Raw genomic sequence first — 26,066 nt, 5'->3', positions numbered from 1 at the left:
ATTAGCCATTAGCAAAATGAAATTAAAACCACAATGAAATACCATTATACACTTATTAGAACAGCTAAAATTAAAAATAGTGACAATGCCAAATGCTGACAAGGATACAGGGAAATTGGATCACTCAGATATTGCTGATGGGAATGTAAATGATACTGCCACTCTGAAAACCAGTTTGACATTTTCCTAAAAATTATGAAAATATACTTACTGTATGACGCAGCAATTGCCCTTCTGGGAATTTATCCTAGAGAAATTAAAACTCATGTTTACACAATAAAAACTGTACACAATTGATCATAACAGCTTTATTTGTAAATGCTCAAAAGAGTAAACATTCACAATGTCCCTTGACAGGTGAGTGATTAAATAAACTTGTGTGGTATGTCCATACCATGGAATACTACACTGCAATGAAAAAGAATGAACTAATGATACAGGCAACATCTTGGATTTATCTTAAGGGCATTATGCTGAGTATAAAAAGCAATCCCAAAAGATCAAAACAACACACTGTGTGATTCCATTTATATAACATTATATCAGGGTTAACTTCCTGCTTTTGAGGTAACTATGTAAGATATAATCACTGGAGAAAACCGGGTGAAAGGTGCACAGGAATCCTCTCTAGTATTTTTGCAATTCTCTTTGACTCTAAAATTATTTCAAAATAAAAAGGTTTTTTTTAAAGCCATTCTTTGCACACACACTATTGTTTGTTGGAAAAGGGTTACTTTGAAGTAAATGGGGAGTGTAGTTATTTCACTTATTCTGGCCAAAATTGTTTGTCTGTTTCTGTGTAGGATTTTGAGAGTTCTTCCTTTTCTCATTCAGGAATATGCCCTCACTGGTTCTGGCCTTCTGACTAGTGCCTTTGCTTTTAGAAAGGCAACATTTTTTACCATTAGTTAATTAATTTTATTGTGATTATAATTTGGATATATGGCTCCTTTGAAAACTCTAGACCATTTCAGAGGTATCTCATTGTTCTTTGGGTACTCAGCTGGATTTTTTTTGTTGTTTCATTTGTTTTTTCACAGATTAGAAACAAAAGCAGAATCAGTGATATTAACGGGAGTAGATAGCAAAACAGAATAGACAGTTGCCATACCACCCTATTCTGATCCGTTCCATTCCATTCCATTCTCTGATTTCCCAGCCTATTCTGTTCCGTTCATTCTATTCTATAAATGTTTATTAAGCATCTGGTATGTGCCAGGTATTATTCTAGATGGCCTGGCATGTAGCAGTGAACAGAGCAAACAAAAAAATGCTATCCTAAAGCTTATATCCCAAGAAGGGGAGTCAGAAATAAAATACACATAATACATAAATAAATTTTGTAATATGTTATAAGTTAGTAGGTGCTATGGAGAAAAAGAAAAAGCTAAGCAGATGGGAGGTATAGGGTTGGGAGGGAGGGAGGTTATAATTTCCAAACAGGATAAGTTATGAGAAATTGTGTGAGAGGTAAAGGATTTAGCCATAAATTGAACTGAGGGAAGAGTTTTCTGGGAAGTAAGATGGGAGGTGTCTGGAATGTTTAAGGAACAGCAGGGAAGCTGTTGTGGCTGGAGCAGAGTCAGGGAGATGAGATAAATTGGAGGCGGAGTCAGAGAGGAAAAGTAAGATCTGATCACACAGGGCTTGTGCGGGTCATGGCTTTTACTCTGAACAAAATGGCCAGCCAGTGTAGGGTTTTCAGCAGAGGATCACATGCTCTGAATAGTTTAGGACCATGGTAATCTCACTGAGAAAGACACTGGCTTACATCCTACTGTTAGCAGTGCAGTTAGGAAGTGGTCCTATTGTTGACACCCACCACCTCACAAAAAATAAGGATATTTTGAAGATAGAGCCAATTGAATTTCCTGATTAATGTGATATAGAGAGCGTGAGAGAATGGAAAGAAGGAACTCTATCCTTCTTTCACCTGGAAGGATAGAGTTGTCAACAAATGTGGAGAACAATAGAAATGGGGTGGTCTGAGGGGAATATCAGGAGTTCACTTTTAAATATGGTAACTCTGAGGTATATTTTAAACCTATTGATACAAGAAGACATTGCTTGTCAGCAGGTGGGTATATGAGCCTAGAGCTCAGGAGTGAGGTCCAGACGGAAAAATGTAATTTAGAGTTGCCAACACAAGGTGATATTTATGATGAGATTAGATGAGTTTACCAAGGGGTTGTCATAAATTGAGAAAAGAACCAAGGACTAAACCCTGGGAAGCTCCAGAATTAAGAGGTCGGGGGGGGGGAGAAAAGGAACCAGTAAATGGGACCAAGAAGAAGCAGCCAGTCCAATAGGAGGAAACCTGAGGGTACAGTGTCCTCTAGGCCAATTGAAGTATGTGTATCAAAAGGCTTCCAAATACTAACGTGTATCTGTTACCATCAGTGTAAATGGGCATGATGTGATTCAGTCTTGCTGTACAACAAGATCGTTGTTGTGAAAACTTATCATGCTAAATTCTTATTCTTTTATTGCTCAAGTTTCAAACACAGAATCAACATTAATTTAAATTGCTTTAAGAACTGGGTTTGGTGTTAGTAGTTTCTCTATAGTGATTCTGTGTTTATTTGACCCGATATTTACAGTAAATGATGGTGTGATGTCTTGATAAGAAGCCCATTACACTTATGTTAGGAGGCTAAATTGAAATGTACTCTTTGTGTAATTATTTGAGGAAAAAGAAATTAAGCTTCTTATCTTTATTATGGTCATTTTTGTTATTGTTAGCATCTTTTATAAATAACACTGTTTTTTTGTGTTTCATTTTCTCTTGTGCCTGTACATGTTAAAAGATTAAGCATTTGACTTGGAATTATCAAATAATCCTTTGTAATAACTGTGATTTAAAATTATACGGGAATTTATTTCAAGCAGTGACTAATATATGGAAGTTTACATTCTTCTTTTTGAATTTCCCATATATTTTATTCAAGGATATCAAGTATTTATATACCAAGTACATGAAGGATGATAGGTGAAAATAGAAATTATTAGTAATGCAATTTTGCTATCTAGGAAAACAGCTAGATTCTCAGGCTTAAAAAAAATTTTTTTTGAGCCTGCAGAATATTTTACAATTAATTTGCATGCATTTTGTGTATATTTACGTTGCCTTTGGCTTGTATTCTGCAGTGCAGGCTTCTGAGTTGCCACCTCATGAATAGGCTTTACACTCCCCACAAATTACTGTAACAAAGTTAAAATTTTTTAAAACCTACAAACCTAATGAACTGGACTGCTGAGAAGAACAGAGCTGAATAAACACAAGCTTCCCTTTTTGCAGTGACTGTTCCAAACTAAGCAGAAGCTGCTGCTTTTTTTTCAGGGAAGGGAAAATAATGACCCGGTTTTCTTTATTTTTCTGGTGAGCAGTTTAACTGCTACCTCCGTTTGGTGTATTCTCCCACTCCTTTTATTGGAATGTGGCGTAACTGTAGGTATGGCACTCTTTACCACAATGTATATTTTCTTTACCACAATGTATATTTTGAACCGTATTTACCGATGCAAGCTATTTAATTTTTGTCTGAGGTGTAGTCTTGAAGCAGTTGTTCCGAGAGAAATTCAACACTAAAGCTGGAGGTACAACCATTTCCAGGCATTTAAGTGTGTGTATGTGTGCTTGTAGAATTATCATCAAGGAGAAAAGATTATTCTCCCAGATGGCATTACCTTAATAGAAACTGCTAATATGCACATGCTTGAAAACCATTTCTAATCCAAGAGTACTGGCAGCATATTATTTTCAGACGTGGTTGAATTAACTGTTTGAACCTTTTATTTTATTATTTTCTACTTTTGAACTGGACTTTTGGAAAGATAATAGCTCTCCCAAATAAGTTATTTTTTGAGTATTGTATGTGTGTGTGTCCCTTTGTGTGTATTTGTGTTGTGTATAAACCCTTGTATATTTTGGCATGGCCCAAGTCAGCAGGAAGGCTCCAGGGTTGAGGCTGCTTTCATCCTATGTTATACCCTCACAACCTTCCTGTTTTACGATAATTCTGAAACCTAATGCTCCTGCCACTTTTAACTCAGAACTGTGTTTATTTGCCTGTGGCCTGTTTTGTTGTGAAATAAAAATCTTAAGAACCCTATGTTTTAGGGTGTTTTTTTCCCAAGAACAGTATGGTTGTCTTAAAGGCTAAATGATTGTGTTTTAACGGTGTGTAAAGGTTCAGTAAAAAATAAATCAAGGCAATTTTGTTTTAAGAAGAAATTTTTAAAGGTCATACGTGCTGCAGACTTCAAAAAGTCCAATGAAACAATTAAGAACAAACTGTACTTGTGTGAACGAATCGTTTTATTCTGCACTTTCCATAATGTGTTAAGTCTTAAGCTTCAGAAGATTATGCTTCAATTCCAGGTGACCATTGGTAGAGGATTAGAGCCACAATTAGTTAAAAATAAGTTTTCGCAGATCTTGAATGTCTCTAGGAATTTTCCCCCTGTGGCATGTGATAGAGGGAATTATACTGATTTGCTTTCCGTGCCGATGTAAACAGTTAGGTGGCTGTCATTGATTTCATTGCACAGGCTGGCGGCTTACAGCCTCATCATTTTCTGGTAGTGCCCCTCATGGTGATGCAGGATAAGTAGTAAATAATGAGACACTGAAGTGCTTTGAACATTTTAATTGTTTTTGAAATCTTACTGCTTTTCATGTTAATCTGTCAAAAGGTATTTACATTTATTACCTATCTAGCATCCATGTGTTCTAGGTGTGATGAAGGTAACATGTAAAATACCATTTTTGTCCTCAAGGAACTTCCGGTCTGGCTCAGCATGTCTTAAGAAGGGAGGGTGGTGCACCAGTGGCATTTTAGGTGGAACAAGTCTTTCTTTTGTGGGAGTGTTCCTCACAAGTTAAGCCTCCCTGGACCCTGACAAGTGAATGTCAGTGGTACCATTATTCATGGTGACAGTGAAAAATATATTCATATATTTATCAAATGCCCCCTAAAGAGGCTGTTAACTACAACTCTTCCTCCTGAGAACAGTTGGAGGCGCTAAAGTATACCCTCTATGGATAGAACGTGATTATAGAACTCTGTTGTTGAAACTATGTTAAAGGAATGATACATACCATAAAAGTTTAGAAAAAACAGGGAAAAGGGCTGCACCTATTTATACCAAGTTATATTACAGATTACTCTCGAAGCCCATGATGATCCTTCTGCTATGACTATCCTCTTTTTTTGGTCCTTATTTTTTATTTTCCTGGCAAATTCCTACTCATTCATCAAGATAAACTGCATTGTTATAGCTTCCTAGAAGCCTTTGGTAACTTTCTCTTTTCTCAGATATGGGGTTGGGTGATTCCTACCTTTATTCTTACAAATCCTTAAGCGTATCTCTACCATTGTCTTTGTCATTATGTTGACATCATCTGTTATGGATCAGTCAGTTCTGGTGGCTCAATAGCGTGTATGCTTATTGTGGGCAGGAACTATGCTATACATCCTTCCTACTGATTTAAATTCTGTGGTGAGTACATGTTAATGAGCTGACTTGATACTTGACAGGTAAATGATGGAAGCACATAAAGTTGGGTATTTTCATTGTTTCTTGACATCAAATTTAAATTGTGTTTCAAAGTCTCCTTAATGTTTAACTCTGCTCATTTTAAGAAAATTTTCATGCCTTGCTGTTGGAAATGTAATTTGGTACAATGCTTTCGGAAAGTCATTTGGCAGTAGGTATCAAGAGATTTACAAGTTCATGGCATTTGATTTATTAATTCCATTTCTGGGAACCTCTCCTAAGGAAACAATTCTAATTATAGAAAAAGCCTTATGCACAAAAGTCTCCATTTCAGCACTGTTACTAATAGCAAAAAATCGGGACGTCTTTAAGAAGTCTGGGTAATAAAAATGGGACTTTGCTAATTTTCAAAAAAACAATTCTAGTGGACAATTTGGGGGAATTATGTGTGAATATGATCTGGCTTTTAGATGAGATGAAATTATTCTGAAAAAGTAAGATGGAGATTGTTAACCCATAAAAATAATATAGCTATAAAATAATATGCATACATTATCTCATTATAATATACATATACATACACAAATACATACACACAGATACATATATACATAAAAGATTCAATAGGATATATTAAGATCTTAACCACAGTAACCTCTGGGTGTTAGACATTGATGTTTATGTTTTCTGATTTTTTTGTGTGTTTCCTAATTTTCTACAATACCCATTACACAGGTATAATGATAAAAGGATATTATTTAAAAACAAGGAACTGAAAACAAATAATAGTGCAATAGCTTCACAATGGTTAAATTAATTATTATAGCTCTACGTTCTCGATTATTTCATTATATTTAAAGACAGCATTTATGAAAAGCTTTAGCAGCACGATAAAAATCTTTCTATCATAATATACAGTGAAAAGAGCAAGGTGAAAAAGTTTTTATGCGGTTTGGCCTCATTATGTACATACTACAAAAGTAGGTCTCACAGTTATTGTTTCTAGATGGTAAAATGGAGTTTTCTTTTCTTGTATTTTTAATTTTTTATAATATATAATATTTTTATTTGGAGAAAATATATATATATCATCAAAAATTCTATTAGAAGAGCTCTAGTATGTGTTTCAAAAGTTTTAGGACATTGTCTTAAGAAGTTCAGAAAAGTTATAGTTGCAAATCATGACTGTATTTAAATAAAAATAACATTTCATACTAAAACTATATATAGGAGGGAATTATATTATGTCTTTTGTAAGGATAGGGTAAGAATCTACGAACTTTTTATAGGCAAAAATGGTTACAAAGATTTGTATAAATTCAGCATAAAGGCAGGTTCCTTAATACTACTTTTCATTAAATCATTCATTCACTCATTCATTCAGCAATTGCTCATAGAACATGGATTTTAGTGCTGGGTATTCAGAAATAAGAAATGTTAAGAGGAGACATAAAATTGAATTGTCTTACCTTTTGCCCCAGAATTGAAAGGTTAAATTTTCTTAGGACAGCAATACTGTATGTGATCAAAAGTCCAAAACACCTTTACTAGATCTGAGTAATATTTACTGAATTTCCAGATGTTCTTCTAGCTCTTTAATTAGGTTCCCTGGTTTCTGTCTCATTCCAGTGTTGAAGTCGGCAGCCAAATGCCACATATGGAAAAACGTTCCTCTGGAAGTAAATTGAATATTTTTAAATTTACTGTCACTTATCTTAATATTTAACTCAAGAAAACTTCTGTTTCTCAGTGTTGCTCTACAGATTTTCATGTGTCTGTTAAATTGTTGGTAATGCTACATAATTCAGCAGAAAACTAAATGGATTCTACCTCATTTAGAATGGTTTTAAGGGTAAAGTGATAGATCATTCTTTGGAGTAATTAAATACATCTAATAAGTACCATTTGATTTCTTGTTGGTTTAACCACCTTTATTTACTTCCCATATGGTAAATTCAGAAACCTATTAATACTACTATTTATTCAGAGGGCTTCTGAATATCTTTTAATGAGAAAAATCTATCTAGGAATAGTAGAAAATTATGGAATCCAGTAGATTCAGGAGGAATTTTTAATGGATCTCATTAACATTTGAGTTTTAAGTTGAGAGAATATTCTGTGCTCATTTCCCAGCTACTTTAGGAATAGTATGATTATGGTTATTTTTAAACCTAGAAGAAGCTATTTTGGAGTCCTTGTTAGTTCAACATTCTAGATCTATTCTCCATGTGATATTGACTTAAAATTTAAAAAGCAGATGTAGGTCAAAGGAGATTCTGCAAACACTTTCAGTGTTTTATCCTGGGGCTTTGACAACTTTAAAGCAATGGCAAGATGATGAGTCTTTTTAATATCTAACCTAAATACTCCTGGTAAATTTTAAAGTCATCTCTTTCTAAATTGTCTCTATTACAAGTGAAAATAAAAATCTAATTATTATGCTTGTTCTTTATTTCAGCAATGGTTATCTGTTTTGTCCATAATACATAGAGACAGAAACTTAACATTTCATGAAAGATAGACCTCATGAAGCATAGACAATAAAATGTTAATAGGGATTTCTTCTAGGAGTGGTAGTGGGAGGTAAGGACTGAGAAAGAGGGATTTGGACCTTCTACTTTCTCTCTTGTACTGTTGACGTATTTTGCCATGAATATACTATTAATTTTATAATTTAAAACAAGAAGACAAAAATTTATTTATTTATATACAAATTATAAGTTTATATTTGGCTTTTGGCATGTTATGAGCTTAATACATATTTAATTAAATTTCGGCATTTATTTGCATTTATTTTTATTTTTACAAGTGTGCCTACCATCTGCTGAACTTGAAAGGATCTAGCATGAAAAAGTTTTTAACAATATATGAGACCTGGAATAAACAAGCACAAATACTTTAGACATTTAAAAAAGCTGTTTAAAGAATATTCTCATGTTTGTTCAACTTTGGCCTCCAGATACTGAAAGCATTTCTTTTCATAATAAACCAAAATTACTGGATATAATCTTTGCCATGTAGAATTTCATGTAATCAGTCGTCTTTTCTGACCCAGTCATTAATGGTTATTCTTCTCATGTTTTACGTATTTCATTTTCAGAATCCTCAGAAAACACACTCATTTTCCTACTACTAAAAATAAACAAACATAACAATTTATTCCTAAGTATGGTGTATTTCCAGTTATTGGTGTTTCTTTCACAGGCTATGGTAAGTAAAGGAACTGGAGAGATAGAGGGGTAGAAGGTGACAAGAATAATGCCCTGAAACTTTGTTTTGCCAAGGTCACCTAACAGCTATATATCAGGGCTCATTTCAAGACTATTTCAGGACTAATCCCCTGAATTTATACACCATACTCTACAGATGTGGAAACTGAGGTTTGTGCCTTATCTAACACACTAATACTTGGTTCTAATAATGCCAAGATCATATGGGCTAATTTTTCTTCCTCACAACTATTGTAACTTTTACATTAAGCGCTTGGGATTTGTAGGGTACCAACAGAAAACCAACTTAAATTTCTTTCCCCTCTGCCCATTCAGACTAGAACTGGAGGAGATGTCTGACCCAGCACTGGGAATGAACTGTAGGCCCCATGACTTTTCTGTTCATTATCAGATAATTAAAGGTACTCAACACACTTTAGCCTTAGATTGTTTCAGTTCAGTAATTATCAGTGTATGGTAACAATCAAACTTTATTCAAAGTAAAAGTTTCTCAACTCAGCTTAGATTAGCTGCATGATAAGCCTGAAACAGAAACGAAAGGCATGGTCACCTTCCCTGTTTTCTTCAGCTTTTTGCTTTTATCCCTCTTCTGTCAGCTTGATATGGGGAGCAGGGAGGAGAGGTAAGGACGCAGGAACGGTCTTCTGTGTTGGATTCTCCTGTGAACTGACATCCCTGCTTAGGACAGATGATTAAAGTTGCCTGTTTCCCTTATTAGGGTGCTTATTAGGGTTCACTCACCCAGTTTCCTGAACTAAGTGAAACACCCCACAATTGGCCAATTAGATGCTCCCTCATTCTTTGGGTACCAGCCTGTACGCCTCTGGAGTATTCTTGCTGAAGTGTCCTCGACCAGTTAGGTGTCCCTCATAGGCAGATTGTAAGACAATCCCGGGCCAGCCTTGTCATCCTCTTTCCCTCCTGGCCTAAATCTGCTCTACACAATATACACCTTAGACCTGCTCATCAGGTGTGCCTTCTTTCTCCAGGTGGACTCAATTACCTTCTTATTCTTTAGATTTCTCAGACTTGAGTCACAAACCAGTCCACCCTATCTCCAAAACTTCAGGAAACATACCAAGTTCTCCAAGTGTGTTCTTTCAAGCCCTTCTCATTAATCTTAAGGTGAGGGACAGGCAAGCCCTACATCACTAAGGAGGAGGGGGTGGGATGGGGAATACATACATCGACACTGTTCCTCAAGAAACTCTCCATCTCTTTTCTTCAATGTCTTGTCCAGTTTTATTGCAGCTCTTTTATACCTTTGAGTGTTGAGGAGACAAGGGTTCCCACACTGGTTTTGTTTATACCTTTGCCTTCCTGCATGGGTGATCTAGAATGTGGTAGTAGTTGATACTCATTTTCCTGGGGTCTCAGCCAAAGTAGAGACAACTATTTAGTAACAGCTTTGGGAATATAACTTTTGAAAAACTTTAATGTAGTCTGTGAGATACATTTGCAATCAAATATCTCAGTCTAAAGTCTGTTTGTTTCGTACGTGCTTGTCGGAGCCAGTCATGCTAGCTGCCCTACTTAAATATAAGCTTAGACACCAGAGATTAGCAGATGTGATCCAAATTGTATTGTCCTGTATTTATTTCGATGGATTATTCATTCACTTGAATAGATAATACATAACATGATATGACATCTAAAATACGTAGAAGAATATATAATGACAAGTTCATTTTCCTTGTGCTTGAATATCCCACTCTGCCTTACCAAGAGGCAAATATTTTATTTATTAGTTACTTAAAAATTAATTTGCCTAACATTTGCAGAAATCTTAAAGGTCATGTGGCTAATTTGTAGAAAATAATGTCCTAATTGTGCTCAGACTGATTTGACTTAGCTTTCCATGTATGTTACCTCTCAGCTGAGAAATGTTGAGTATGGAACGTAACTGTGCTAAAGCTTGGTATTCCGTCTGTAAAATGGGAATCGTAATACTAAAGACCTTACCGAGTTGTGGAGAATTAACTGAGCAAAATAGATTTAAAGGCAGTAGTACAGTTTCTGTAACAGAGTATTCACTCAATAAATATTAATTTTTTGAGTCTCAAACTCTTTGTCATGTAATATTAGCTTCCACTTCCTCCTCTCAACACTCTGCCATCCACATCCTTTGTGTGCCTCTGTGACAATAATTACTTGAAGTTTCCTGCATATACCCAGCTCCAAAACTTTGTTGTGTAAAGCATGCCCACGATGCCCTGTGCGTTATCTCTGATATCACACTTCCTCACTGTAGTGTAATTGAATACTGTTTATTTTTCTCCCCACCTTAGTGCTTTGTTCAACGTTTTGTCACTCGGTGCAGTGATTGGCACTTAACAAACAGAATGTATTTGTGGAATGAGTGGATGCAGAAATAAAGCAACCTCGCTGAGGGCCTGTTCTGTTTTGCTAGTGGGGAAATGGACAAAGGTGAAATATTTACATTGATGACATGAGTATTGTGGGGACCATGGGACTTAGCTCACCTAGTGTCACAGAGGAAACGTCAAGGGGGTGGGAAGAAAAGGGTTGTTAAGGAGAAGGTAGGGGGCAAGGGGGAAGGTCATGGACGTCTGATTATACATTTAGGAGTTTTGCTTGGACCTTAACCTTGATTTATCCTCTCGTTCAGGCATTAGAAAGAAAGTGGCTTTTCAGTTAAGAAATTGGAGGCTTGAAGCAGACCACATATGTTCCTTCATACTGTATCAGTTAGCCCCAGAAAACCTAAAGTGTCAGGGGGGAAAAGGAACAAGAAAATGAATCATTTTTCTCGATCACGTGAAAGGTCTGATGCCTTGATTAAAAGGATGGAGTCAATACTGTGGTGGCATTTTAAGTCCCTGTTTTCACACATTCTGCTCCAAAGAAGCTGGCGATAGTATGTATTGAATTAAAAATATAATCTTAATAGCTTAAGGGAAAATATTAATAAGGCATTGGCAACTTTCACTTTGCATACTTTAAAATTTCTGTATGTTATATTTCTGGAAAGGTAACATTTCCCAAGTGATTGTTTTTTATATTTCTGAAATGAAGAAATATTTTGTTCTCTATATTAACTTTTTGTTATTTCTAGATCTCAGTATATTTAAATTTTTTTATTCAATTATTTTAACAGCATAATTGAGATACATCATAAAAATTCACTCATTTAACATGTATAATTCAGTGTTTTTAAGTATATTCACAGGGTTATGTAACCCTCACCACAATCTAATTTTGAATACTTTTGTCTACCCTAAAAAAACTCATACCCACTAGCAATCATTTCTCATTCCCACTTTCCCTCTCCCAGCCATAAACAATCATTAATCTATTTTTTGTCTCTGTAAATTTGCCTATTTTGGACATGTGGTATAAATGGAATCACACAATATCTAGTCTTATGTGGCTAGCTTACTTTGTTCAGCATAGTGTTGTTAAGGTTCATCCATGTTGGCATGTATCAGTACTTCACTTATTTTTACTATTTAGTATTACTGAATAATACTCCCTTGTATGGATATGCCACATTTTATTTATCAGTTCATCCACTGATCGACATTTGGGTTGTTCTGTCTTTTGGTTATTATGAATAATATTGCTGTGAACATTTCTGTACAAGTTTTTCTGTTGGATGTGTTTTTCATTTCTCTTGTTGTATACACCTGGGACTGGAATAGCTGGGTCATAAGTGCTTGTCAATACTTGGTATAATCTGTCTTTTTTATTACAGCCATTCTAGTGGGTGTGAAGTGGTGTCTCATTGTGGGTTTGATTTGCATTGCCCTGAAGACTAATGCTGCTGAGAATCTTTTCAAGTGCTTATTGGTCATTTGTATATCTTCTTTTAAGAAATGTCTTTTCAAGTTCTTTGCCCATTTTTTTAATTGGGTTGTTTGTATTTTCGTTGTTCAGTTTAACTCTTACAAATTTATTTATTCTGGATACTAGATCCTTATCCGATTTATAATTTGTGAATGTTTTCCCCCATTCTTTGTATAGATGTTATCATTTTCAGCACAAACGTTTTAATTTTAATGTAAATCTATCTTTTTTTTTTTTTTCCTTTTCTTGTGCTTTTGATTTTGTTATTTAAGAAACCATTGCCAGGATCCAAGGCCACAAAGATTTACTCCTGTGTTGTCTCCTAAGAGTTTTATAGTTTTAGCTGTACACTTACGTCTGTGATCAATTTTGAGTTAATTTTTTGTGTGTGCTGGAAGGTAGGGTTCCAACTTCCTTTTTTAAAAATTTTATTGGAGTATAATTGCTTTACAACGTTGTGTTAGTTGCTGCTGTATAACAAAGTGCATCAGCTGTACGTATACCTATATCCCCATATCTCCTCCCTCTTGCGTCTCCCTCCCACCCTCCCTATCCCACCCCTCTAGGTGGTCACAAAGCACCAAGCTGATCTCCCTGTGCTGCGCAGTAGCTTCCCACTAGCCATCCATTTTACATTTAGTAGTGTATATATGTCAATGCCACTCTCTCACTTTGTCCCAGCTTCCCCTTACCCTGCTGTGTCCTCAGGTCCGTTCTCTATGTCTGTGTCCCAACTTCATTTTTTTTTGCATCTCGAAATCTAGTTGTCCTAGCACAATTTGTTGAAAATACTGTTCTTTCTCCTTGAACTGTCTTAACACTCTTGTCAAAAAACAATTGACCATAAATGTAAAGCTTTGTTTTTAGACACTTAGTTCTATTTCATTGATATATACACATGTTCTATGCCAGTGTCTTGATTATTATAGTTCTGTAGTAAGTTCTAAAACCAGGAAGTGTGTCCTCCATATTGTTTTTTCTTTTCAAGAATGTTTTGGCTATTGTGAGTCCCTTCCATTTTCATATGAATTTTAAGATCAGCTTGTCAATTTCTGCAAATAAACAAAGCAAAAGTAGGAATTTGACAGGGATTGCATTGAATCTGTGGATAAATTTGGGGGGTATTGCTATCTTAGTAATATTAAGTCATCTGATCTATGAACATGGGATGTATTTCCATTTATTTAGATCTCATTTAACTTCTTTCCAAAATGATTTATAATTTCAGTGTACAAGTGTTGCAGTTATTTTGTTTAATTTCTGCCTAAGAATTTTATTCTTTCTTGATGTGTAGGTCATTTTTATTGACCTTTTACTTAGTTTGATTGTATTTACTGATCAAAAGTTTCCCAGAATTTCTAAATATATTATAATATGGTTTTGTACAGTTAGAAAACATATTGATGACTACAGAATAGTTTATTGCCATTTATGTGCTCCCCACTTTTGCCTTCGAAAGATTTTGCCTCTTTAAAGAAAATAAAATTATATGTTCTTTTGACCTACAATTTTAAAATTAACAAAAAAGTTCAGTGTTGCTGTAACAATGCTACCATAATCTAAGTATATCAGTGATTTTTTTTTTTTTTAAAGAATTCCTAGTTGTTTCATTCAGTTGGTCTTCCAGTCTTGCTGACCGTACCTTGAAGACATCTCTTAAATTCATCCCTTTCTATTCTGTGTTCGGTACCTTAGTTTATTCAATGGTTATCTTCTTGTCTGCTTTTGTTGTTGCTGTTAGCTTTTTAGTTATTTCTCCATCCACCATCCTCTTAATATCTTGTACTCAGGAGCATTTCTTATGACCCCTATAGAAAGAATTGTTACTATTTCTGTGATTTCATAATGTATTTAAGGTGCTTATTAGCACAATACATTTCATAGAGAAAACTCTCAAAAATTTGCACCCATCAACATCCCTAATTATCTATTCAGATCGTTAAGTGTAGAATTTATCATATTCTATACCTTTTGTATGTTTTCTCACCATTTCTTCCCTCAGATACCCACCCTGCTTAGATTGTAAATCTTTTGATAACAACAACTAGTTATTACTCCTCACCTTTCTATTTTTGGGGCCTGCATTGTTTAGAGGTAAGAAAACTGAGTTAAGTTTTAAGAGTAAAACTGAAAAAACAATTGTCCATGATTATAAATTAATTAATCTGTCTTGCTTTCACATCTGTCAAATAATGGATAGTATTAACCTGGTGAGAGCTTTGGTGATAAATAAAATATTACAGTTTTCTTAAGTTTGAGGTGGTCCCGTTTTTGAGTTGCTTATTCCTCTTAGGGTTCCAAATATATATGTATTTTAAGAGAATAATTGTATTTCTGGCTTTATTTAACAATTTGGTTTTATCTGTTTGCATAATGAGGGGAAGCTGGCACTTAGCTATCCAAGCTAAGTAAAAAATAAGTGCTCGATTCTCATGTACAAAAACAGAATCTGAGATGCCAATATTTAAAAATAATTTTTCATTCTGAATAACAATTATGTGCTCTACAATATTTGTATTCCTTCCAATTATTTTGTACCACATGCTTATGATATTCATTGGATCTCTATTCCTAAATCTTTTGGTTTAAAGTACTAGTTTTATACTAATATTTTACTAATAGAATATAAAAATGCAATTCAAAGTATCCATGATTTCAATTTTATACCTTTTTTCTTGCAAGACATGCAAGTGCCATTCTTTAGAAAGTTATTTTTAAGCCCATGTTTGGGCTCCACTCTTCCCTATGCTTTCCCTTATCCTTTTAAACTGTAAAATCCATGAATATAAGAACCATGTTTTCATTTTCTATTTTTCTCAAATGCCTAGGCCAGCATTGAGTGAATGTATTTTCATAGTATCCCATGGTTTGTTTATCATATAATTTAAAATTGAAAATCCAAATATTTTTCAAAGGGAGGAGAATTTCTGAAAGTAGTTTTTTTCTTAGCATCTTAACATCCAAACTCTGCTTGCTCACAAGATGACTTAATCAGCACCATATCAGAGACAGCTTGCTGTGTTTACCATTGTTAGTTGGGCCAGCATATGTCCAAAACAGTTGGAATGAGAAAAACAGCATTGACTTGAAGCCAAATTAGAGAGAGGAGAAAAAAAAGAGTTCTTTAGCTATTGAACAGGACCAAATGCTTTGGACAGTTAGGGTACTTCTGTAGAGAAAAAAAAAAGAACGATTCTTTTAGGGAAAAAAAAAAAAAAAGAAACCCGAAGCTTAGTTCATATCTAAATGCACTGAAATAATTAAAATAAGTAAATTGTTGTGTGATGGTAATTTTACTTGTATAAACCTTTGCAGGTAATGTTATTTTTATACATTAACCAAAAAAAAGAATTCTAAGATATTTAAATTGTGGGTAATTTTTTTTTTTCAGTTTTACTTTTCAACTTTAGTTGGTTTTCTTCTTCCTAATTACTGGCAATTTTCTGTTACCTTATTAAGCAATGTGGGTGCCTTTGACTATCCATTACATTTCATGGGATCAGAATAATATTTCTGATTTTTGTCAAATTGAGTACTGTATTGCTCTGTAGTAGCACTTTTGAGGAAAATGTTTATTCTTATTTTCATAAGTAATTAATAAAACAAAATGTAAATACTGTGTTCACTATACCTCACTGAGAAACAACTCTTGTAGAAAAATAAATATGTTCTTTGAAATAGAAAATGGAAAGTGTGTTTTGCTGTTTATAATGGAAGGTTTGAAAAGTTTCCATACACCACAATCAGGGAATAGAATAATTTTGACCAAAATTGAGTTTTATATCTCAGGCAAAGCATGCCCTAGGATAATTTTTAATTAGATAAAGCTTTTCTAAAGGAGTTCCTGCTTTCCATTCTCTGTCATTTTCTTCTATTTGGTAGGCATCCCTCTCTTTCCTCCTAGGACCCCTTGCTTTCTCTATGGTCAGACCCTGCCCTGCTGGTTATTGATTTACCCAAAGAAGTCAATGAAGGCAACAGGAATTGCCTATCTCATGAGACAGACTTTCTAATAGAGACTAATATATATTCTATATATTTGAAGGTTGGGAAAGAATAGCCTTGGCCCTAAAACAAGCCTTGAGATCATTACTTCAGCCTCTTAGTTTTTATTTGTCTTATACATGAAGAACCCAAGGCCCATGGAAGTGGAGTGATGAAGATTAGAACCAAGGACTCAGTTTTCTTTCTGCCATGTTCTGCTTCTCTCCTTTGGCAAGATCTTGGGTATTAGGCAGTGATTGAAAGAAGATGGACTGATAGATCGATTCATTTATCAATTCTCTAAAACAACTGTGTCCCATGATTGTGAGAATCAAGTAACACTAAGGCTTGGTTTTAACAATTTGATGTTACTGATGAGTTTGGTGAAAGCATTTTCAGAGCCGCATAGAAGGTGGGATCTAGGTTTGCACCCTGGGACCTGGAGGTGAGAGTAGACAGGAGGGATGCACCTTGTGTTGAGAATCAGAATCACTCAGGCCCTGAGGCTTGGTTATCAGGTCAAGTGTGTCAGGCCTGGCTTCCTCTTTGCTGAAGATGAGTTTTTCTTAGGAGGTGCCTTAGTCATTTATGCAAATGGACATCTGTTGTGCCAGCCCCACCTGCTCTCCAGACATGCCCAGAAATTTCTGAACCTTGACTTTGACTAAATCCTGCATCCTGCCAAATTTACCTTGAGAGGAATAAACCCAACTGAATGGCGTACGTAAATCTTAGAGAAACATGCCTAACGTGGCAGGTTGAATTTCCTCACTGACCTAAGGAATCACATGGGATTCTGTCTCCTTATCTCTCCCTCTACCCCAGCAGGGAGAGGAAACCTAAATAACCACTATAAAAGTGGCTTTTCTCTTAGGATAAAGAAAATTTTCATGTGTTTTTGTTCTCTTTTGTTTCTTTTTGTTTAACCAAGGTAATATTTACTTTTTTTTTTAATTTGAAGGATTATAGATACCAAACTGCTGAGTTAAAGCATTTAAAAAAAACTAGAACTTAAAATTTTGTGTAATTAATGAGTTCTCAAGTTGCTGAATCTCAACTCATCTGATCTAAGTTATATTACGAATTTTGTGGAAAATAAAAAACCATTGGATTCAGAATGGCTTTGGTAAACGCTATGATTAGCAATATATTTCCTATAATCTTGGGTTACATTAATTTAAAATTACATTAATATCTGGAAGGACATTTGGGTAACTATTTTTTTCCATAATTTTTTTTTTTCTTACAATGCCTAACTAGTAGGTCTATTTTGTTTGAGGTACCACATTTCTTTAGTGGTTTGGCTGCAGATCTATCACTAGGATATAATAGCCAACCTTGTAGTAGGTACTGTTGTAGCTTTGAGGTACATGTGCTGTTTCTTTAAAACCTCAAGATTTTAAAATATTCAGTACAAACTAAATCAACCCACACATTATTGACAAAAATTTTAACGTCAAATAAACACAATATCCTGTAATTTCTAAACATTCCTTTCCTAAACTCATTCAAATGTTCACATGTTGATTTCTGTAAGATGTACTGGCCTTGTGTGTGTGTGTGTGTGTGTGTGTGTGTGTGTGTGTGTAGTATGAGGAATCATATATCAACTGCTACACAGATGGGAGCAGTCTGTGTCCTTTTCTTTTTAGTAAAAGAAATTTCAATTGAACAAATATTTGTTCTAGATCTAGCTTCTAACATGCAGAGTCTGTTATCTTTGCCTCATAGAAAAGAGATAAGTTAGAAGGAGAAGCCACCTGAATCTTTAATATGGAGTATGATACAGTGACTTTAATTTAGCATTATTCGAAGTTAATATTTACCATGATTTTAAGTAAGCAAGATAAAAAAGTAGCACTTAAAAAAATGTTGTGTATGTGACCTTGGAAGTTTTCACTCTAGCCTGTCCATTGCTCATTATCATCACCTGTAAAATGGGAATAATGATTGCTATATTAAATGAAAAAACTCCATGCGAAAATTGTAGCTAGTGCTCAGCATACATTCCTCACTTTAAAATGTCATCGTTCTTACTTATATTTTTGTTTTCTAGTTAACTGCTTAATGCAAAGAGCAAGCAACAAAGCCTAAAACTAATATATTAGTCCAATAAAAATACTTAGAGCTACTTTTACCTGGAATTTTCCTTGTTAGCGTAATCTGCTTCCTAATTATGTTTTATTTTAGATGAAATAAGCTATGGTAATTTTTAACCTTCTACATTATACCAGTAGGGTAGAGAGTAGAGAGGTAGCTTAGGCATTGGATTGTCAATGGGAGGTATCACTGTATGAGAATAAAAAGTAGATGTAGATTCTCTGCCACAAGGTTTGGCAGACTTTTTCAGTCAGGGCAGATAGTAACTATTTTAGGCTTCGCAGCCTGTACTGCCTCTGTCACACTCGACTCTGCTTTTGTGGTTTGAAAGCAGCCATAGACAATATATAAGTGAATGGGTGTGACTGTGTTCCAATAAAACTTTATTTGTGAGCACTGAAATTTGAATTTCACGTAATTTTCACATCACGAAAGGTTTTTCTCTAAATTTACTTTTTCACCATTTAAGAATGTGAAAATCATTCATATGTAGCAGGCAGTAAAAAAACAGGAGGCAGGCTGGAATTGGCCCGTGAGCCATAGTTTGCTTACCCCGGCTCTACACAGTTACGTTCATTTTTAATGCTTTAAATTATTTCTTATACTTTTGTTTGTACAAATTGTATATACCACTTCAAATTGTAGACTGATTATCTCAAAGCTGTGCTTAAAATATTGAGAAGCATTCTGTAATGCTGACAGTTCTCTGAATACAGCCTATTTCTATAAGCAGATACTATGAGTTCTACCAGAAATAGAAATTTTAATGACAGTCTAATTAAACAGAAGAGAAAAATTATTACATTTTCTTATGCCAAATTATGAATATCTTTAAGGCACATATGCTGTCACATTGATTTCTCTTTATATATTTTTAAAAATTAGATTCTTCTGACAATTTTAGGCTCTTCTTTGAGGTAGACCCTTTCACTTACCTAACAAGTTGTGCCTTAATGGCTAGTGATCATCTTTTATAATGCACAAGGAATCATGAACCAAAAAAAACTCTGAAATAAGAAAAAGATAAACCACCACAGTCTATCCTGTCAAATCTTTCCTCATACTGTCAAAAAACAGCTGCCTCTTCCTTTCTGTTACTGCTTTCTTTCTTCAATTAAAAAAGTAATCTAAAAATTTATGAACAATGAATTCAAGTCTCATTAACAGTTTACAGTTAATATGATTCAGTATCTCTTTCTGAAACAATCCAATGTGATTTAGTTAATCAAGTACTAATAATAACTTCATTGCTAGGCAGTCTTTACCTGTGAGTTAGTGGATTTCAGATTAGAGAGTAAGATGAATTTTAAAAAATTGTATAGACTCAACAGAAATTTCTGTAGCTAAAAGAAAAGGGTGAATACTAAATTTGCAATTCCTAAATACAGAATTGTTTCTAAAGAGAGCATTGAAACACCTGAAAATTCACCAATGTGTTAAAATATGCCAAAATGTGTTCCATTACACATTTCTCTGTGGTATATATTGGCTGTTACAAGCAAATGCTTTCCTTTTACCTCTAAAAAATATGTAATATTATTTTTACAAAAAACGTTTCATTCTCGTTTACATCAAGGCAAACTTCAAGGTGAACTGTGTAGAAATTAAATTGGATACCTGTTTTGTAGAAGTCAAGAAGAATAATAGTGGAGTGGCCAAGACCATAGACTCTGCAGCTGGTTGGTGTATGTTCTAATTCCTGTTGCACCACTAAGTAGCCGCGTGACCTTGGCCAATTTCCTCTGTGGCCTACATTTTCCTCATTGGTGAAATGAGGGTCATAATTGTGTCTACCCCGTGGGTTACCAGATAGCACAACCTTATAGTGTTGTAAAGAAGGATAAATGAGTTAACATTTCTTTTAAAGCATTCAGAACGGTGTGTGGCACATAGTAAGTGCTATATTGGTGTTGGCTCCATAATTTAAAATAAAGCAAAACAACTCTCCAGACCAACCAACAATATGGTATTAGTCTTTGTTCTTACCCAAGTTTAGAAAGCTAAATTTGGAATCAGCATAGGGAAGTCACATTTCATTAAAATGCTCAAGGCCTGAAAACTTCGCATAATTCCAAGCTTGCATAATTATTTTAAAACTCATATCCGAAGCACTTCTGACAAAGGATAGTGGGTGTTTCTACTTATGAACAAGAGTGGTGCCACCATGTGGCAATAACATAAACACGGGTGCCAATGCATTTATCTGGCTAGATTTGAAATTATGCAATTTTAGATGATTTTTTTCTTTTTTGGCTGCGTTGGGTCTTTGTTGCTGCGCCTGGGCTTTCTCTAGCTACGGCGAGAGGGGGCTACTCTTTGCTGCGGTACGCGGGCTTCTCATTGCGGTGGCTTCTCTTGTTGCGGAGCACGGGCTCCAGGCGCAGGCTCAGTAGTTGTGGCTCGCGGGCTCTAGAGCACAGGCTCAGTAGTTGTGGCACACGGGCCTAGTTGCTCCGCGGCATGTGGGATCCTCCTGGACCAGGGCTCGAACCCGTGTCCCCTGCATTGGCAGGCGGATTCTTAACCACTGCACCACCAGGGAAGTCCCGAATTTTTATTTTTTAACATTAACTTCCACCCCCAAATTGTATGTACAAAGTGAAACTTTATTATTTCCAAATCATACATTCCAAATTCTCAAAATTCCATGAAACAGTAATGCATTTTTCTTTGAAAGAGAACTAATGTAATTTGCCCCTGATTTGAATTTAGCAAATAAAGAAATAATGCTGTTAGAACAGTGTTTTTCAGTTGAATTCCGTGGAGTCTGGATTCCTAAGGGAACAGGCCAGGGAGGAAGTGAGTGGGTGGGACATTGGCTCCTACTTAACAGTTGCACTCGTGCTGGTTTTATACGTTGGGACTATTCATAAGTTTTTATTTGAAGAAAGTGTCCAGCTGTTTAAAGAAATGTTTTTGCTTTTTAAAAGCGAGTGCAATCCTATATTAGAATGTTTTAGTGGGACTTTAAGACTTTTGTTTTGTAATAAAGATTTCCTCAGAACTTAGAAAACAACTGAGATCTGGAGAAGGGGGAATAAAAACAAAAAGGTTGAAGTCCTAGTCCCATTGTGCAAGACTGAAGATTAGAGAGTAGAAAAGGAAAAGACATGGTTTAAATCGAAGAGGAAAATGAGAGAAGCATCATGCATGGCATTTCTGCTCTTTTTCTTTCATACCTTCCAGCAACTTTTAATATATGCTCTTGTCTTAAATATACTAAGCATTGAAGCTTTCAGAAAATATTGGAATATTTTTTAGGTTAAAGGCAATTGTTTCTTGCTGGCAGTACACAAAACCAATAAAAGCTTTTTTTTTCTCTCAAAACAGAATACAGTTACATACTTCTGCACACAAGGGTTCCTGATAGAGGAGTGGGAACATATTCTTTGAAAAAAGTCTATTTGCCAAATAAACAAATGTAATTTGTTCAAAAAAAGTGTTATTAGAGTGGGGTATCTGCTGAGAAAATCATTTATTCAACCAATATTTATTAAACTTATATTACATGTCAGGTGATGAACTAAGTTCTGGAGTTAGAGGGGAATCCCCTGTCTCACATACTAAGTTTTCATAATGAGAAGGAAGTTGTGTTAGCCATTTGCAAATAGTAATAATTTAGTACTTGTCTGTAACCTAGAAAAAAATATAAGTTGTAGAGAAAAGTATGGAGGAGACAGTTTGTCCCACCTTCGTCATAGTTCTTACAGAAGTCAGTTTGCTGTACATCCCAGATGATGAGTGGTATACATGGCTGAATAAGTAACACTTTTTAGATCAATACCTGTATTCCCTATTTCACAGCACTAACATTTCTCATCTACTGAATGTTTCATTTACAGGTATCATTATATCTGATTAAATTTTTGTCTCAAATTACAAAATGACATGGATTAGGTTCTTAGCTCCTATTACCTTGAAGTCACGTAAATTGGTTTGATTTTGTTCCCATACTGCAGGAAGCTCAATGAAGCTTCTGCTTGGTTCTCAAATAGTAAAGAACTAGCAAACACTGCGATACTTTAGAACTAAGCGGGTATTACAAATGAGTTGGCAGTTCATGTTGGTGTTATGGTTTGTTATGACTGCTTAATTCAAAACCATATTTGCAGAGAGGGAATTTGAATTAAGTAAATCAAAATAGTAAGGCTTTGATTAAAAAGTTAGCTTTCTTTAGCTTAAATGTTGATATTTCAAGGCCTACTGATATTTTAGTCATTTGTGGTTATTTTTGTTTCCTGTTCAGACCCCTGGGAAATAAGAGAATAGTAAATAAAAGCTCAGATTGCTTCTTGCATTTATTTTCTTTTCATTTATGCCATGTATTAGTGCACCTTAAAGAAACTGTAAACATGTGTAACTTGAACAGAATCACTATCAGGGAGAATTGTATTTCTGGACTAATCAATTTAAGTAATTCTTGTTCTAGAAATTATTTTTTCAAGTTTGATTAATTTATTCTTTATTTCATTATGATATAAATATTAACAGTGGAAAATAAGCTAAGAATATTTATTTGTATTACTAAAGTGAAATTTGGGCAACATTGTCATCAAACTGAGGTTGTATTGCTTGTTTTTCCATTTCCCATTTTTGATGTTAGCCACATTCAAATTGAGTAATTTACTTTTTCAGAAAAAAATATGCCTTCCAAGTCTGCAGTGATTCTACACATTTCAATGAAGAGCCTTCAATAAAAGGCACTTCAATATTTTGTTAAAAATCAGTTATTGGATATTTTAGAGAAAATATTAAATAACCTTAAGACGATTTATTCTTTTCTATCAACATTTAGTAATTCTTCATTTTTCAAATTGGAGATTTGAAAAAAATTCTTAGCTTATAGTTTATCAGTTCTGTTCTAGTTTTCTCATAATATAACATGGCTAATCATTCATGAATTAGGCCTTACGGTTTAGATAATTCAGGATTGTGGCTTATTCTTGGTGATCTCTACTGAGGCAAACAGCATGATGGGTAAGTTTTATTTTACTCAGGGCTCCCTTACTGCACTTTGGTGGTTGTCACCTGTCAGCACACTGAGTTTTAAGAGATAACTTGGGGTCTGGGAAATGTGAAATGACATCTTAGGTGGAAAAATTTTTGAGATTGCTTTTTTCAAATACTTAATCACTTTTGCCAGAAACTCATTCACTTATCAATAAACAGTCAATGTTTACCTGGATTCAGAGTGTCAAAAAGAACGAATAAGTAATTGTTTTAGGATTTTAATTGGATATGTACATATGTGTTTCTGATTTTATTACCATATGATTCATCACTATCACTCATTCATTTATTCCTTCATTCATTTCAGGTATGCACTGAGGCATTACTATGATTTTATGCTGTGCCAGGCACTGAAAATGTGGTCCCTCTTCTCAAGGAACTTAGAATAATGGTGAAGGGAGTCAATTAAACAAATACTATGAAAATGAATTGAAAAATTTAATGAGAAAATACAATAAGATACAAAAAGACATCCTACATCAAATCGTTTTTAGCTAAGATACGAAGGATAAGTAAGAATCAGTACAGAAAAATGGGGTGGGATTGGAATTTAGAAAGAGATAATGTATATGAGAAATCTCTGAGATTTCGGAGAGCATGGTGTGTTTACGGACTGAAAGAAGATCGGTGTGATTCAAATGCAGGGAGGAGAGTAGGGGGTGTTGAAGCTGAAAACACGGGCAGAAAGCACATCATAGAGGGATAGGCCATCATGTTAAAGATTGGGGTTCCACTGATGGGTGTTACCCAGGAAAGTGACAGAGGGCTGCTTTAGTAAAATAGGCAGTGGTAGTGGAGAGAGCTTGATGAATTCAAAAAATATTTAAGAGTAGAAAAGATTGTTTATGTTGATTGGGTATGGTTAATAAAGGGAAAGAGGAGTCAAATATCACTTTCATGTTCTCCTCTGGCTGCACAAACTGAGACCAGAGGTACTGGAGAAAGAGCAGAGTAAGACAGGTAAATGAAGAGTACCAGTACTACTTATACATATCGGTGGCAAGTTTAGAATAGATGTTTAGTCTGGAGACAGAATTGTGACCATAGAGGAAGCAAATAAAGTCCTGGGAATGGAAAATATCACCATTGAGAGTCCTGGAGGGAAAATAGAAGAGGGCCCAGGTGGGATTCTAGAGCACCAACATCATTGCCCTTAATGCGTCATGTTTTCTACATCGGTTTATGGCTTGATGTGCATCAACACATGAGTTCCTTGAAGGCAGTTCCTTCTCTTGTTGACTAAAAACTGTTTTGGCAATTAATATGGCTTTACAAATATTTGCTGAATAAAGGTGTAAATGAAAAGTGACATGTCAACCTATGATACTTTAAAAACAGTGATTTCAATGTTATTTTAGATACACACAGCCCTGAACAGTCTAATACTTTCTTTAGATAGTATTAATTATATTATACTTAAGAATTTATGCTGCAATGTAGTTATTGAGGCAAAGAGCGAGAGGAACAAAATACAAACAGCCATGCTGTGATATAACAAATAAGATATAATGGGTAAAAGTGTAAATAAAATTACAAAATTGGATTTCTTTTGTTCCAAATCAGTGTTAAAAGAAAGGGGGTGAGAGGTGCTAACAGGATTTCAGAAAAGGAAATATCAAGGTGGTTTAAATGAATGTAAATCAATTTCATGGAGTTGAAGGAAGAAGAACATTTAAGTTCTGTTTCTTTCCCAAAGCCCATGGATTCTACCTGAAGAACTCTTTCTGGTGATCAACATAACCAATGATGAGGAAGTGGCAGTGAAGCTAGAATCACAAAAGCTAGGTATCCCCCGTTGCTGTACCGGAGCAAACTTTAAGATTCTTCACGGTGGGATTGACATCCCACACATAAAGTTGTATCAATAAGACAAAGACTGTAAGTGATACTTATGGATCTTCTTCCATCCATTCTCCAAGACCTCTCCAGTTTCTGTTCAAGAAGGCTCACAGTGAAAACTGTACTTGCGTTAGCTGACCAGATGATCAGTAGAATTGCGTATGTGCATATGAAGAGTTTAAGACACAGTAAACCAGATAACTTCCTAATTGGTAGTGGGTGTCACTGTTATTATTCCATATTGATTTTGGTTTGGCCAGAAAGTACAGAAATGACAGGACAAGGCAGTACATACTATACAGAGCGGGTAATAATCTCTCTGACACTACCTGTCAAACCAGCATAAGTGAACATCTTGGTATTGAGCAGAGTTTCATAGATGACGTGGTATCATTAGGATACATGTACACATATGTTAATAGAACCAGCCTGTCCTGGCGAAGGCTGCAAAAAAGAAACAAGTAGGAAAAGATTAGTGAAAGATGTCTATTCCTGATGAAGTTTCATATAAATTCCTGCAGAGTTTCCCATGTACTTAAACTATTATTGAAGGCTATACTTTGAAAAAGTCTGGATTACATGTATCCAAGACAGCTA

The 26,066-nt window shown here is 34.9% G+C and overlaps 1 protein-coding gene and 1 pseudogene across 7 annotated transcripts in view; both read left to right on the top strand.

The window, feature by feature from the left end:
- HDAC9 (histone deacetylase 9) overlaps positions 1-26,066 on the top strand; it is a 1,013,429-nt gene that overhangs the window by 495,958 nt on the left and 491,405 nt on the right. The gene's annotated exons all lie outside the window — the stretch shown is intronic.
- On the top strand, positions 1,659-26,066 carry LOC133097019 (casein kinase I-like; annotated as a pseudogene).

The sequence above is a fragment of the Eubalaena glacialis genome, chromosome 8, assembly GCF_028564815.1.
Source record: "Eubalaena glacialis isolate mEubGla1 chromosome 8, mEubGla1.1.hap2.+ XY, whole genome shotgun sequence".
Classification (NCBI taxonomy): Eukaryota; Metazoa; Chordata; class Mammalia; order Artiodactyla; family Balaenidae; genus Eubalaena; species Eubalaena glacialis.
The sequence above is the reverse complement of the archived record's forward strand: the minus strand, read 5'-3'. Positions and strand labels throughout refer to the sequence as shown.